Source organism: Macaca nemestrina, chromosome 11, assembly GCF_043159975.1.
Source record: "Macaca nemestrina isolate mMacNem1 chromosome 11, mMacNem.hap1, whole genome shotgun sequence".
Lineage (NCBI taxonomy): Eukaryota > Metazoa > Chordata > Mammalia > Primates > Cercopithecidae > Macaca > Macaca nemestrina.
Genome location: NC_092135.1, coordinates 83,430,808 through 83,441,573, shown reverse-complemented (window position 1 = coordinate 83,441,573; position 10,766 = coordinate 83,430,808). Strand labels below are relative to the sequence as shown.

Here is a 10,766-nt window from a genome sequence, read left to right as displayed (position 1 = left end):
GAAGTCAGGCAAAGGAAGGGAAATGATCAGTGGGATCTGACAGGAAAATTCTCCAGTTCTCATCAATCGGTTCTCAGGACAGCTGATAAGGTGATATGTTCTGCTTTTTAGTGCATGTTCAGGTTTGGGGCAAGCAGAGTTCTGTAGGGACAGAGAAGCCTGATTCTAAAGTTTGGTTAAGAGAAATCAGAGGGTAGGAAATGAGTGACCTCAAGCACTTGGTCAGGTGAGACTGTGGTAAGGCACATGGAGCTAGTGGTTTGGTTAGCTCTCTACCACTTTATGACCTTTGTCTGAAGTAATTATAAATAATCCATTTTACTCATAACACTGACTCATTTAGGACAATATATTACATATTTATCCAAGATTTAGCAAGGTTGCTCATGCCTGGCTACCAACTACTCTGCCTACTTGATTCAAAGAAAACATACAATCTTGTCAAAGCAGATTCTGGAAATAGACTCACGGAGGCCCTTGCCCTCCAACCTGCCATTTCAGCTCAAGTCTTCCTTTCCCTGATCTAACAGCAACATGGCTGGACAGTAATTTTGCTTCATTAAGTAGGCACACATGTAACTCAAGAATAGCATACCTATACATCCTTCTCATCAGTTCCTCCAATTTTATTTTTGTGTGTGTGTGTGCTTCTTTGAGACTTTTGTGCTTGTTTACTTGTTTGGCTTGTTTACTTTGTACTTGTTTGCTTGTTTGGCACTCTACTCGTCTGAAGAACTCCAAATATTCTCCTCTCCTTCTTTCTCTAGAATTCTATGCATACAATAGTAGAAGGATGTACGAAGATGGAGAGAGCATTTCTGGATAACAAAGTTGGCCTAACTGCTTCTTACCCATTCAGGAGGTCTGGCTGTCAATTTCTTTAACCTCTTTTTGATATACATAACATTTAGATAGTTTTCTACCCATGTTAATAGAAAAATATGATTCAAAATTATATGGAAATATAATTGTTAGAGAATGAATTTTTTAAAATAAATTATTTTGATACTATTTTTGAGAATATATAATGAATTGAAATTTTAAAATATAATTAGTAACAATGGAAAATCAGCGTTAAATATATTCAATTAATTCTTATGCTAATTATTTAAATTAGAACATTGTTCTGCAAAAGGATGGGCTTAGTATTAAAAGAAAAAAAGAAAATTAAACCAATGAAAATAATCATTTTTTATGTATGTGATTGTGTGTATGTGTGTGTGCATGTGTGTGTGAGAAACAGAGAAAGTGTGTTTGTACTTAAGGAAAACCAATTCATTATAATGACTGAGCTGTGCATATATCCAAGTGTCATCATTTTTACTGCAGGCTTAAAAAGAAATATTAGTTTAGTTACTAGTACTAATTTAATCACAATATAATGTTCAATTGCTAAAACACAATCAATGTTTGCAACCCATTATTGCAATTGCTTTAAAACATGAATAAGCAATTGACATAATGTTATAATGGATGTTAATTGTAACTCTTTGATCATATGTTATTTTCCTGACAGGCTTGAACAACAAACCAAACCCTCAAATAGGCAGGATAAGTTAAGAAGAAAGCAAAGCAAGTAGTATCTTCAAGGGATGTCCTTTTGTCAGCCATTAGCAGGAGATAACCTGCTGCTAAATAAATCCAAATGCCTCCTTATATTCTTCAGGAACCCACTGGGGAAGGAGTGCAACAAACTATGCAAGAAGCAAAGAGCAGACTCAGCACTAGCAACTGAGTGAGGCAACTTACCAGGTAACTGTGAACATCCTGAGTGGTATAAATTTACAAAAAGTTTCTAAATTTATGACGGTGAATAGAAAAGATCCCAGTGGCCAAATCCAATCCAATTAGGATAAAAACATTTTTCCTCCTTAACTGCCAGCTTTTGTATGAAAAATTGCTTCTTCTAGAACTCAGTCAATTTAAAAATGTCTACTAGCTGAGTTTGCCCAGCAGGAGGCTAAAGGGCCTATTATGCTGACAGATGCTCTCTGCTTTAAGTTGGTAAGGAATTTAGATAACTTTTATTTTCTGCTTATAGCCATTTAACTTGAATTAATATGAAAAAGTAAAACCAAAATTTTGCCATTTAAAACTTTTATCTTTTTAGTAATATTTTAAATGATTGCAGATATCACTGGTAATCTATATTTATATTAATATGTGAAGTTATATTTTTAAAGTTTTATATTTATAAATTTTAAGAAAAAAATGTTTATAGTTAATGTGTTTCAAATTTGTATTTTGCACAGTTATGACAAATGTATCATTTTTGCATTATTGTTACGACAATCAGATGAAGTGGATGCACAGGTATAATTACATCCAGTTAATCTGCGAGGAAAAATAATTTTACTTATTTAGTTCATTCATTCTTGTTTAGACATTGAGTGGTGGAGTCAGGACTATTTTCCCAGACAATTTTTCTACTAGTTCAGAGTTCATTATATGAAGTTCTGCAGTCATTCCATAAATTCAAGTGAAAATTTATTCATTGAGTTAAATATTCATAAACGAAATAAAATATAAAATGTGGAGTGATTATTCATCACTATGTACAAATTTTAGCCTTTTATTTTTTTTGAAAAGAAAAAGCTTTGGACCTCTTCATAAGTAATTGAAACAAAATCTTTAGTTTGTTTTTTGTCTATGTATTATTTAACCCTCTGTATTACTTTGCTAGGGGTGTTATCATGAAGTACCACAGATGAGGTGGCTGAGTGGAAGAATATTATTGCCTCCCAGTTTCGAATGCTGGAAGTTCATCATCAATTTGTTGACAGGGACGGTTCATTCTCAGGGTTGTGAGGAGGTATCTGTTCCAGGCCTCTCTCCCTGGCCAGAAGATGATGTTCTCTCTATGTCTCTTCACATCATCTGCCTTCCATGTTGTTTTCATGTCCACCTTTTTTTCCTTCTTATAAGAACATCAGTAATACCGGATTAGGGCCTAGCCTAATGATTTTGCTTTAACTTTAATTTCCTCTGTAAAGACCCTATCTCTATGTAAGGCCACATTCCAAAGTACAAAGGATGAGGACTCCAACATATGAATTTGGAGAGACAAAATTCATCTCATAACACCCTCCATATTCTTTCTCACTTTTAGTAGATGATTTGGCCTTCTGCTTTGCTAAAAGAATGAAGGCTTAAAGAGGGAAATGTCTTAACTCTATCCTCCATTCCCTCAAATACCATATTTTCCTTTTTTTTCTAGCACAGTGATAAGTTGTCCCTATTCTTACTAAAAGCCAACTTCACAGGAACCTTGATACCATCATTTAACTATATTTTCTTTCTTCAATCTTCAAAATTTCCTTAAAAAATTACATATTTTAATATTTTCTTTCTTAGTTTTATTAAAAGTTCTTAATCTTGAGTTCCTCCCAAGGTTTTGTCCTCTTATTTATGCCATTCTTAATAGCTGAGCTCCTAAAAGTAAGGTCTGTGCTCAGCAATCCACTTAATTGTCTCCCTTCTACTTTATGCCTCACTCACTGCCATTTTCTGCCCTCACTGTTTTGCCAGAACTACTTTAAACAGAGCCAGGCATAACCAAAAAACATTAAATTTAATTTTTATTTCTCTTCACATGTTGCCTCCTGTGGTATTTTCTATTACAGTATTGATCACTCTTTATTACACTATTGATTACTGTTTTCTTTAACTTTCTTCGCTATCTTCTAATTTTGTCTCTTATGGACTTTTACGTCTCATAATTGTATTCCTCTAATCATCCCCAAATGATGGTTTTCACCCCATCCCCTTGGCCTTGTGTTATTTTCATGCTAAACAGACTTTTAATTCAACTTAATTCAAGCCTTTGTTTTAAGTTCCACCTATTATAGTCTCATTTGGAAATTGATATAATCAAATTCAACAGGCTCATTCTAGACCTCTGCATTTGGGGTTCTAGGGATTTCTAAAAATCAACATTAAAATAACTCAATCATTTTTCATAGATCTGTCCATTTTTTAAAATTTTTTCCTCAAATTTGTGTCTAACCACATACTTTACATAAACTTATGACTCTTGCTTCTTATAGCTTCCAAGATAATACAAATCTAAGTTATTTGATATTTTTCTAAATTTCATGGCAGTTATTGAGATATAACCCTTTGTACTGATCCTATGACAAGGATTATTTACATTTACCACTTCAAAGCCATATTTATAGAATTTTAATAATTTATTGACCTTTTGATGGAACCCATAAAAATCAGAGACTAGATAAAGTGCATTTTGGAGAAACTATCTGAAGAAAAACAGTGACATCAAGAATACATGATTTCTCATAGATGATAAAAAGAAATGCTATTTATTTGTCTCATAAAAATAGTTTTGCCTATCCATATGTGCAAAAAATATGATCCAAATTATGCTACATTCATGGAATAAGAAATTAAATTACCATTTAAACACCTACAAAATATACTTTGTAAGTATTTGGCTAATACATTCATATAATTTGTACAGATCAAATCAGTGTAAGTAGTATATCCATCACCTTAAATATTTGTATTTTCTTTGTGCTGGAAATCTTCATTATTCTCTTCTAGCTATTTTGAAATATATGATAGCTTATTGTAAACTATAATCATTCTACTGATCTTTCAAACAGTAGGTCTTGTTTCTTCTCTGAAACTGTATATGTATACTTATTAATCAACTCTCTTCACCCCCCTTTCTCCTACCCTTCTTGGCCTCTGGTAACCATGAATCTACTCTCTGTCTTCATGAGAACCACTTTTTTTAGCTCCCACATATGAGCGAGAGTATGCAATATTTACCTTTCGTTGCTTGTCTTAAAATGTTTATAGTTTCCAGTAAACCTTGAGAACCAACTGCCCCTTGATTAACTATATCTTATAGGAATAAATAAATTGGAGAAGGTGATGGCAAAGTACAGAATTTTTACTTGTTGGATGTTTCTAATTTTATGGTGATAAATGACAGTATTAAAAAAAATGTACTTTGGGAAGCCGAGGCGCATGGTCACCTGAGGTCAAGAGTTCGAGACCAGCCTGACCAACATGGTGAAACCCCCGTCTCTACTAAAAATACAAAAATTAGCTGGGCATGGTGACAGGCACCTGTAATCCCAGCTACTCGGGAAGCTGAGTCAGGAGAAGCGCTTGAACCCAGGAAGCAGAGGTTGCAGTGAGCCAAGATCGTGCCATTGCACTCCAGCCTGGGTGACAGAGCAAGACTCCATCTCAAAATAAATAAATAAATAGGCGAGAAAGAAGAGACCACTGTTGTGAGAAGCGTGTGGAGTTTAAAATTATCCTAAAGCAGACATAACTGCTGGAGAATAGCAGAAGAGAAAGTACTTTAAGAAGCATTGTTCAGGGATATAAATTAAATTGCCTTTAATTATTTACGGAGGTAAATATTGTAGTCACCCAGCAGGTTCTTCCTGCCCACTGCACAGACAAAACCAAGTCACTGAGACTGTGGTATTGAAGTAGAGAAAGAGTTTTAGTAACGCAGAGGCAACCAAGTGAAAGTACTGGAGTTATTACTCAAATCAGCCTACACCAGAACTCAAAGGCTAGGATTTTTGGGGATAATTTGGTAGGCAGGGGGTTAGAGAACTGATGCTTCTGCTTGGTTAAAAAATCATAGGGATATGGAAAATAGTCCTCATATTCTGAGTCTACCTGTGGGTGGGGACCACGGGAACAGTTGAGTAATGAGACACCAGTTTAGGTGGGGTCAGTTGATTACCATGATGCAAAAATCTGAAGAACATCTTAAAAGACCAATCTTAGTTTCTACGATAGTGATGTCATCTATAGGAGTAATTGGGGAAGTTAAAAATTTTGTGACTATGGCCACATGTCTCCTAAGAAGAAAGGAATTATAGAAACTATGCCTACATTTTAGTAGAATTCATCATCTGACATTTCCCATCACCCTAATGTCATGATCTTCCATTAGTTTTACAAAGGTAATTATCAGTCCCTGAGTAAAGAGTGGCTTATTTTGTGGGAGGAACTATTATCATCCTTGCTTCAAAGTCAAATTATAAACTAAATTCCTCCCATGGTTAGCTTGGCCTATGCCCAGGAATTAGTGAGGACAACCTGCCTTTGAGGCTAGAAGCAAGATGGAGTAAGCCACGCCTAATTTCTCTCACTGCATAATCTTTGCAAAGGTGGTTTCAATATCAGAATTATTTAAATATACTTAATTTTGAATTATGTTAGTTTACATCTAATATTATTCGAAGAAAATCTTGGAATAACACATATTAATTAGGAATATGTAGTGAAACCCACTAAGAGAAGTAGTACTAATGAACTTCAGACAGATAAGACTATCTTGTGAAAATATACTTTTTCACAAGAATACAAACCCAATTAGAATACATACCCAATATTCTACCTTGTAAATAACTGTCAAGAATTTTTCAGCCTGGAACCTTATTTTTTATGGAAAAATTCTGTATTAAATCTTCCTGTATGCCTATTATTTTTGCTTTTACATAACTGGATTAAATAAAATTAGATACATAATATTGTAGGCATACCTTTGCATACAGGAAATATGTATTATCAGTACTTGAATATTTCAATAAAAAAAAGCTTTCTGAATTTGACTAAGAGGATTAGGAAAACCACCATATAGGCACAACCTACTGACTTTGATAGTAGATTGATAAAACACATTGCATAGCTAAAGAAACGGTGTTCTATTCAGTCATGTTAGATAATTTCAAAAAGAGTTTCACCCACAGAATTTTTAACAGTAATACGGAGGCTAAAACCACTCCATCTTGGATGCTAATCAGCCATATTAAATTCTGATTAACTCCAGTTCCAGGAATGCCTCTTAAGATTTTTACTGTTGCTACTGTTCCTTGTGTAAGAGCACTTACTTAATCTTAGGTGAGAATAACTTTGACTATAAACCCTGCCCGTAGGCAGATTCACATCATATTCTTGCCTATCCCTGAGTGGTAAACTTCAGTTGTACCACATATTTTTTACTTACGGTGTATAAGCCCTGCGTCTGGGGGGCAACAGCGTAGGGATCCACCATCTTGCTTCATGACTGCCCAAGATGTGGCCTTTGCTCATAAGTCACTATGAAATATTTCTGTTAGAAACAAATGCTTGTTCCTTGGTGCTGAAGAGAAGAACTAGTGCTCAAAGAATTTTCCCAGCAAGACAGTTTTACTTCCTGCAGAAAGGGTGTTTCTCGGAAGCCTGATTGTCACGAAAGCACACTAAACAAAGAAAAGCAGAGGATTTTTTATCCCTGATGCGTTGGGTCCTTACTGCTGCGTCCTATTTCCATTGGCTGGAGCCAGACCACACAATCTAGACTGATCCGATTGGCTAAAAACTTAAAACTTTCCTAAATAAGTAAACGCGCAAAGGAGAACAAAGAAATGAAGGGGGCTGTTTATGGAAATAGAAGAATAATAACATTTCCAAATAAGGAAGAGGCATGTTCTGTAAGCCGGGAAATGCCTGGGCATATTTGGATGTGTCTGAGCAGGCTATAGGCCAGAACAAATAACTTGGTTAAAGTATAAGGGCATAGAATGTACTTACTCCCTTACTGTATTTAACAGCTACAAGGCCTTGACAAAGAGTTATTAGCAAAAAGCAAGGAAGCTTGAAGGAAGTTAGTTTTTAAGAGAAACTATTATTTCTAACACTTATTATTTACTCTGTAACAAAAAAGGAAACTTGGAAGAGGAACATTTTACTTTTCACATTTCTTTCCAAGAAACTGAATTTTCCAGCCTCTTTCTTAAATCTCCCAGCTTTTCTGGACTTTGAGGGTAGGTTTGCACAGATCTGCTCACCCCAGAACAAGTACCCATCCAAGCAATAACCAGGGGAGATGAGATTTTAGGTAACAGCCTTCAAGTGTGCTGATCCAGTTATCTAAACCAACGAGGTTGATATTTGTATGGATACCATCAAACATATATTGACTTAGCTTGGTTTACTACTGTCCTTTGTCTTTATAAAACTTTATGAATTGGCTTTTCATGTTATCTAGCTTTAGAAAATAATTTTGCTGACCATGACATAAAGAGTATTCTGACAAATATGTGTTATATTTATTATTTAACATAAAAAATTAGCACGTCCATTTATACTAACAGCCTCGTGGATTTTTGTTGTATGTTTCTAGGCTGACACGTCTCACAAGTCCGGGATTCTGAATGTGCAAGCTAGAGAAACAAAAATCTGTACTGTAGTAATTCAATAAAATAATGAATTTCAATTTTTGAGACCTCCTGACAAACAGCCTACTCAGTGGACCTCAGGTTAAGAAGGCATTCTTTCCCTTTTAAATTTTTTATATTAATTTTTAAAGAAAAATATTGGAACACTCCAATAATTTGCAAACTGCCGAATGTTCTACTTTTCATGGAAGGTGTTTCCTCTATACGCTGTATTTTGAAATATTTAACTCTGATTTAATATTTTTGTATAGATAATACTATTACAGTTTTCTTAAAATAAATCAACCAACAAAGAGAGCAAAAAACGAACCAGAGAAGTTTGATTTAGGACCATTCCATGACATTACTTTCTTTTGGGCTTTTATGAACTCACAATATTGTATTTCTCTTGAGCTGATGGTATTAAATAATGCATTATCTTTTAAGAGCACCTTAAGATATTTCCTAAACAATTTTTGAAGTGTCTTTTAATTAGGAAAAACTTATATTGTGGATATTTTCTCTTCAAGAAACACAAGAAACATTGAATTAGGTTGCATAACACATTGTTCTGCAATCTCCATAATGTATTCAAACCTAAGAATTAACTTATATTTACAATAATGTAAGCTAACAACATATGTGTATAATAAAGTAAAATGATCTAAAATGATAATATTTTCTAAATAAACTATAGCTTGCATGTATATATTGGAACTCTCATTGTTATCAAGGATTGAATTCACATATAAATTCATTTTTCTTGCAACTTGTTTTTTGATGTATTTAATTCGAGACAGAATCTTGCTTTGTTGCCCAGGCTGGAATACAGTACTGTGGTCTCTGCTCACTATGGACTCAACCTCCTTGGCTCAAGCAATCCTCCTGCCTCAGACTCCTAAGTAGCCGGGACCACAGGCGTGAGCACTACACCCAGCTACTTTTTTGATTTTTTGCAGAGATGGGATGTCACTATGTTGCCCAGGCTGGCTCAAACTCCTGGGCTCAGAAGTCCTCACCTTGACCTTCTAAAGTGCTGAGACAACAGCATGAGCTGCCACACCTGGCCTTATTTATTAATCGAAAGTCTATTTCTTGAATTGTGTATTGATCAATCTAATCATCTATTTAGAGCTTTCAAGCAGCATAACTGGCTGAATTAGACAAAACAATGATGTAATATACTAGTTTCACTGATTCCTTTTAGTCTATTAAAGTTTAAAAGAGTGGAAGGCTGGGTGCAGTGGTTCATGCTGTAATCTCAACTTTGGGAGACTGAGGCAGGAGAACTGCTTGAGAACAAGAGTTCAAGAACCAACCTGGGCAAAAAGCAAGACACCATGTCTACAAAAAAATGTTACAAAGTATAAAAAATAAAAATAAAATTAAAGAGTACAATTGTAATAAATTAGTATTTGGTGTCCTCTTATGGAAAATTTTCATAATACCATCAAAATAATCTTCATAATACCATCAAAATAATTTATTCATTCTGCCATAATGCTTGTCAAAAATCCTATAGATTTGTAGACAATAATTTGTTTTATGTTCATAGTCTTGCTCAGAACTAGTGACTGTGTCACAGGATCCTAAGGGAAACCTCTGGTTGGCAGTGGCTCTGCTTGAGTTTTGCTCTTGCCTGGTGGGCTTTTTCTACCCACTGAGCCAGGCAGGCTGTGCTCAGCTCATGCTATAGCAAGATTCCCACGCCTGCCAAGGTTGAGCCAGGCACTCATCAGCGAGTGGTGTGTAAGCGAGCAAGTCAGCATGGGGTCTGGCCACTACACATAGCCAGGCACACCAGCGGCTGTGTGGCGGGGTGGGCAGCTCCAGGTGCCATCACAGGCTCTGGTTCCATGTAAGACTGTGCTGGACCAGAGGTACCACAAGCAGCTTCCGCTGCCAGCAACAGCGTCTGGACGAGGGGTGTCCAAAAACACAAAGATGCCAGGAACTGAGGACTCTTCAAGTGGGTGTTAGAGTGTGTCACTGCCCTAACTCGGGAAGCCCCCGGGGTCTGGGTTCCCAGAAGGGCCACAGCTCTTCTCTCCCTCTCATTGCCAGCAGTATGGTGAGCAGCAGTGGGTGGAAGTGTTTTGTGGCGATGTGTTTTAGTCCGTTTGTGTTACAACTCTCAGTCCTGCCACCCCGCTCCGGCCTGTGGCTCCTGGGCTGGCCCTGGCCCTATCAGTGCTTCGTGTTTTGTGGGGCAGCCACCCAATGCTGACGGAGGGCAGGAGGGCTGTAATGTTACAGCTCTGGCTCAGGGAATCCTGAGGTCTGGGCCCCCAGAAGGGTCGCCAGGCTGCATTTCCACAGTCTGAGAGCATGTCACTGTCTGCAGGTTGGGGAGCCCACCAGGAACATGTTACAGCCTCTTCAGCTCCCGTTTGCAACTTGAGAAGCCAGCCAGGAAAGTGTTTCAGTGACGTGCCAGCCAAGAAACTGTTTCAATCCTTTCCCTCCTGCCATTCAACAGATCCTGAGTTTTTGTCCTGCGTCTAGGAAGAATGAGGTTACACAGACAATTGAAGGGTGAGCTGGGCAGAGAAGAGCTTTATTGGGCAACAGAAC

The 10,766-nt window shown here is 36.5% G+C and overlaps 1 long non-coding RNA gene across 1 annotated transcript; it reads left to right on the top strand.

The window, feature by feature from the left end:
- Window positions 1-785: 785 nt before the first annotated feature.
- LOC105468264 (uncharacterized) lies at window positions 786-8,384 on the top strand. Its single transcript, XR_979416.2, has 3 exons — window positions 786-862; window positions 1,517-1,752; window positions 8,159-8,384. It is a non-coding gene; the product is annotated as an uncharacterized lncRNA (long non-coding RNA).
- Window positions 8,385-10,766: the final 2,382 nt, after the last annotated feature.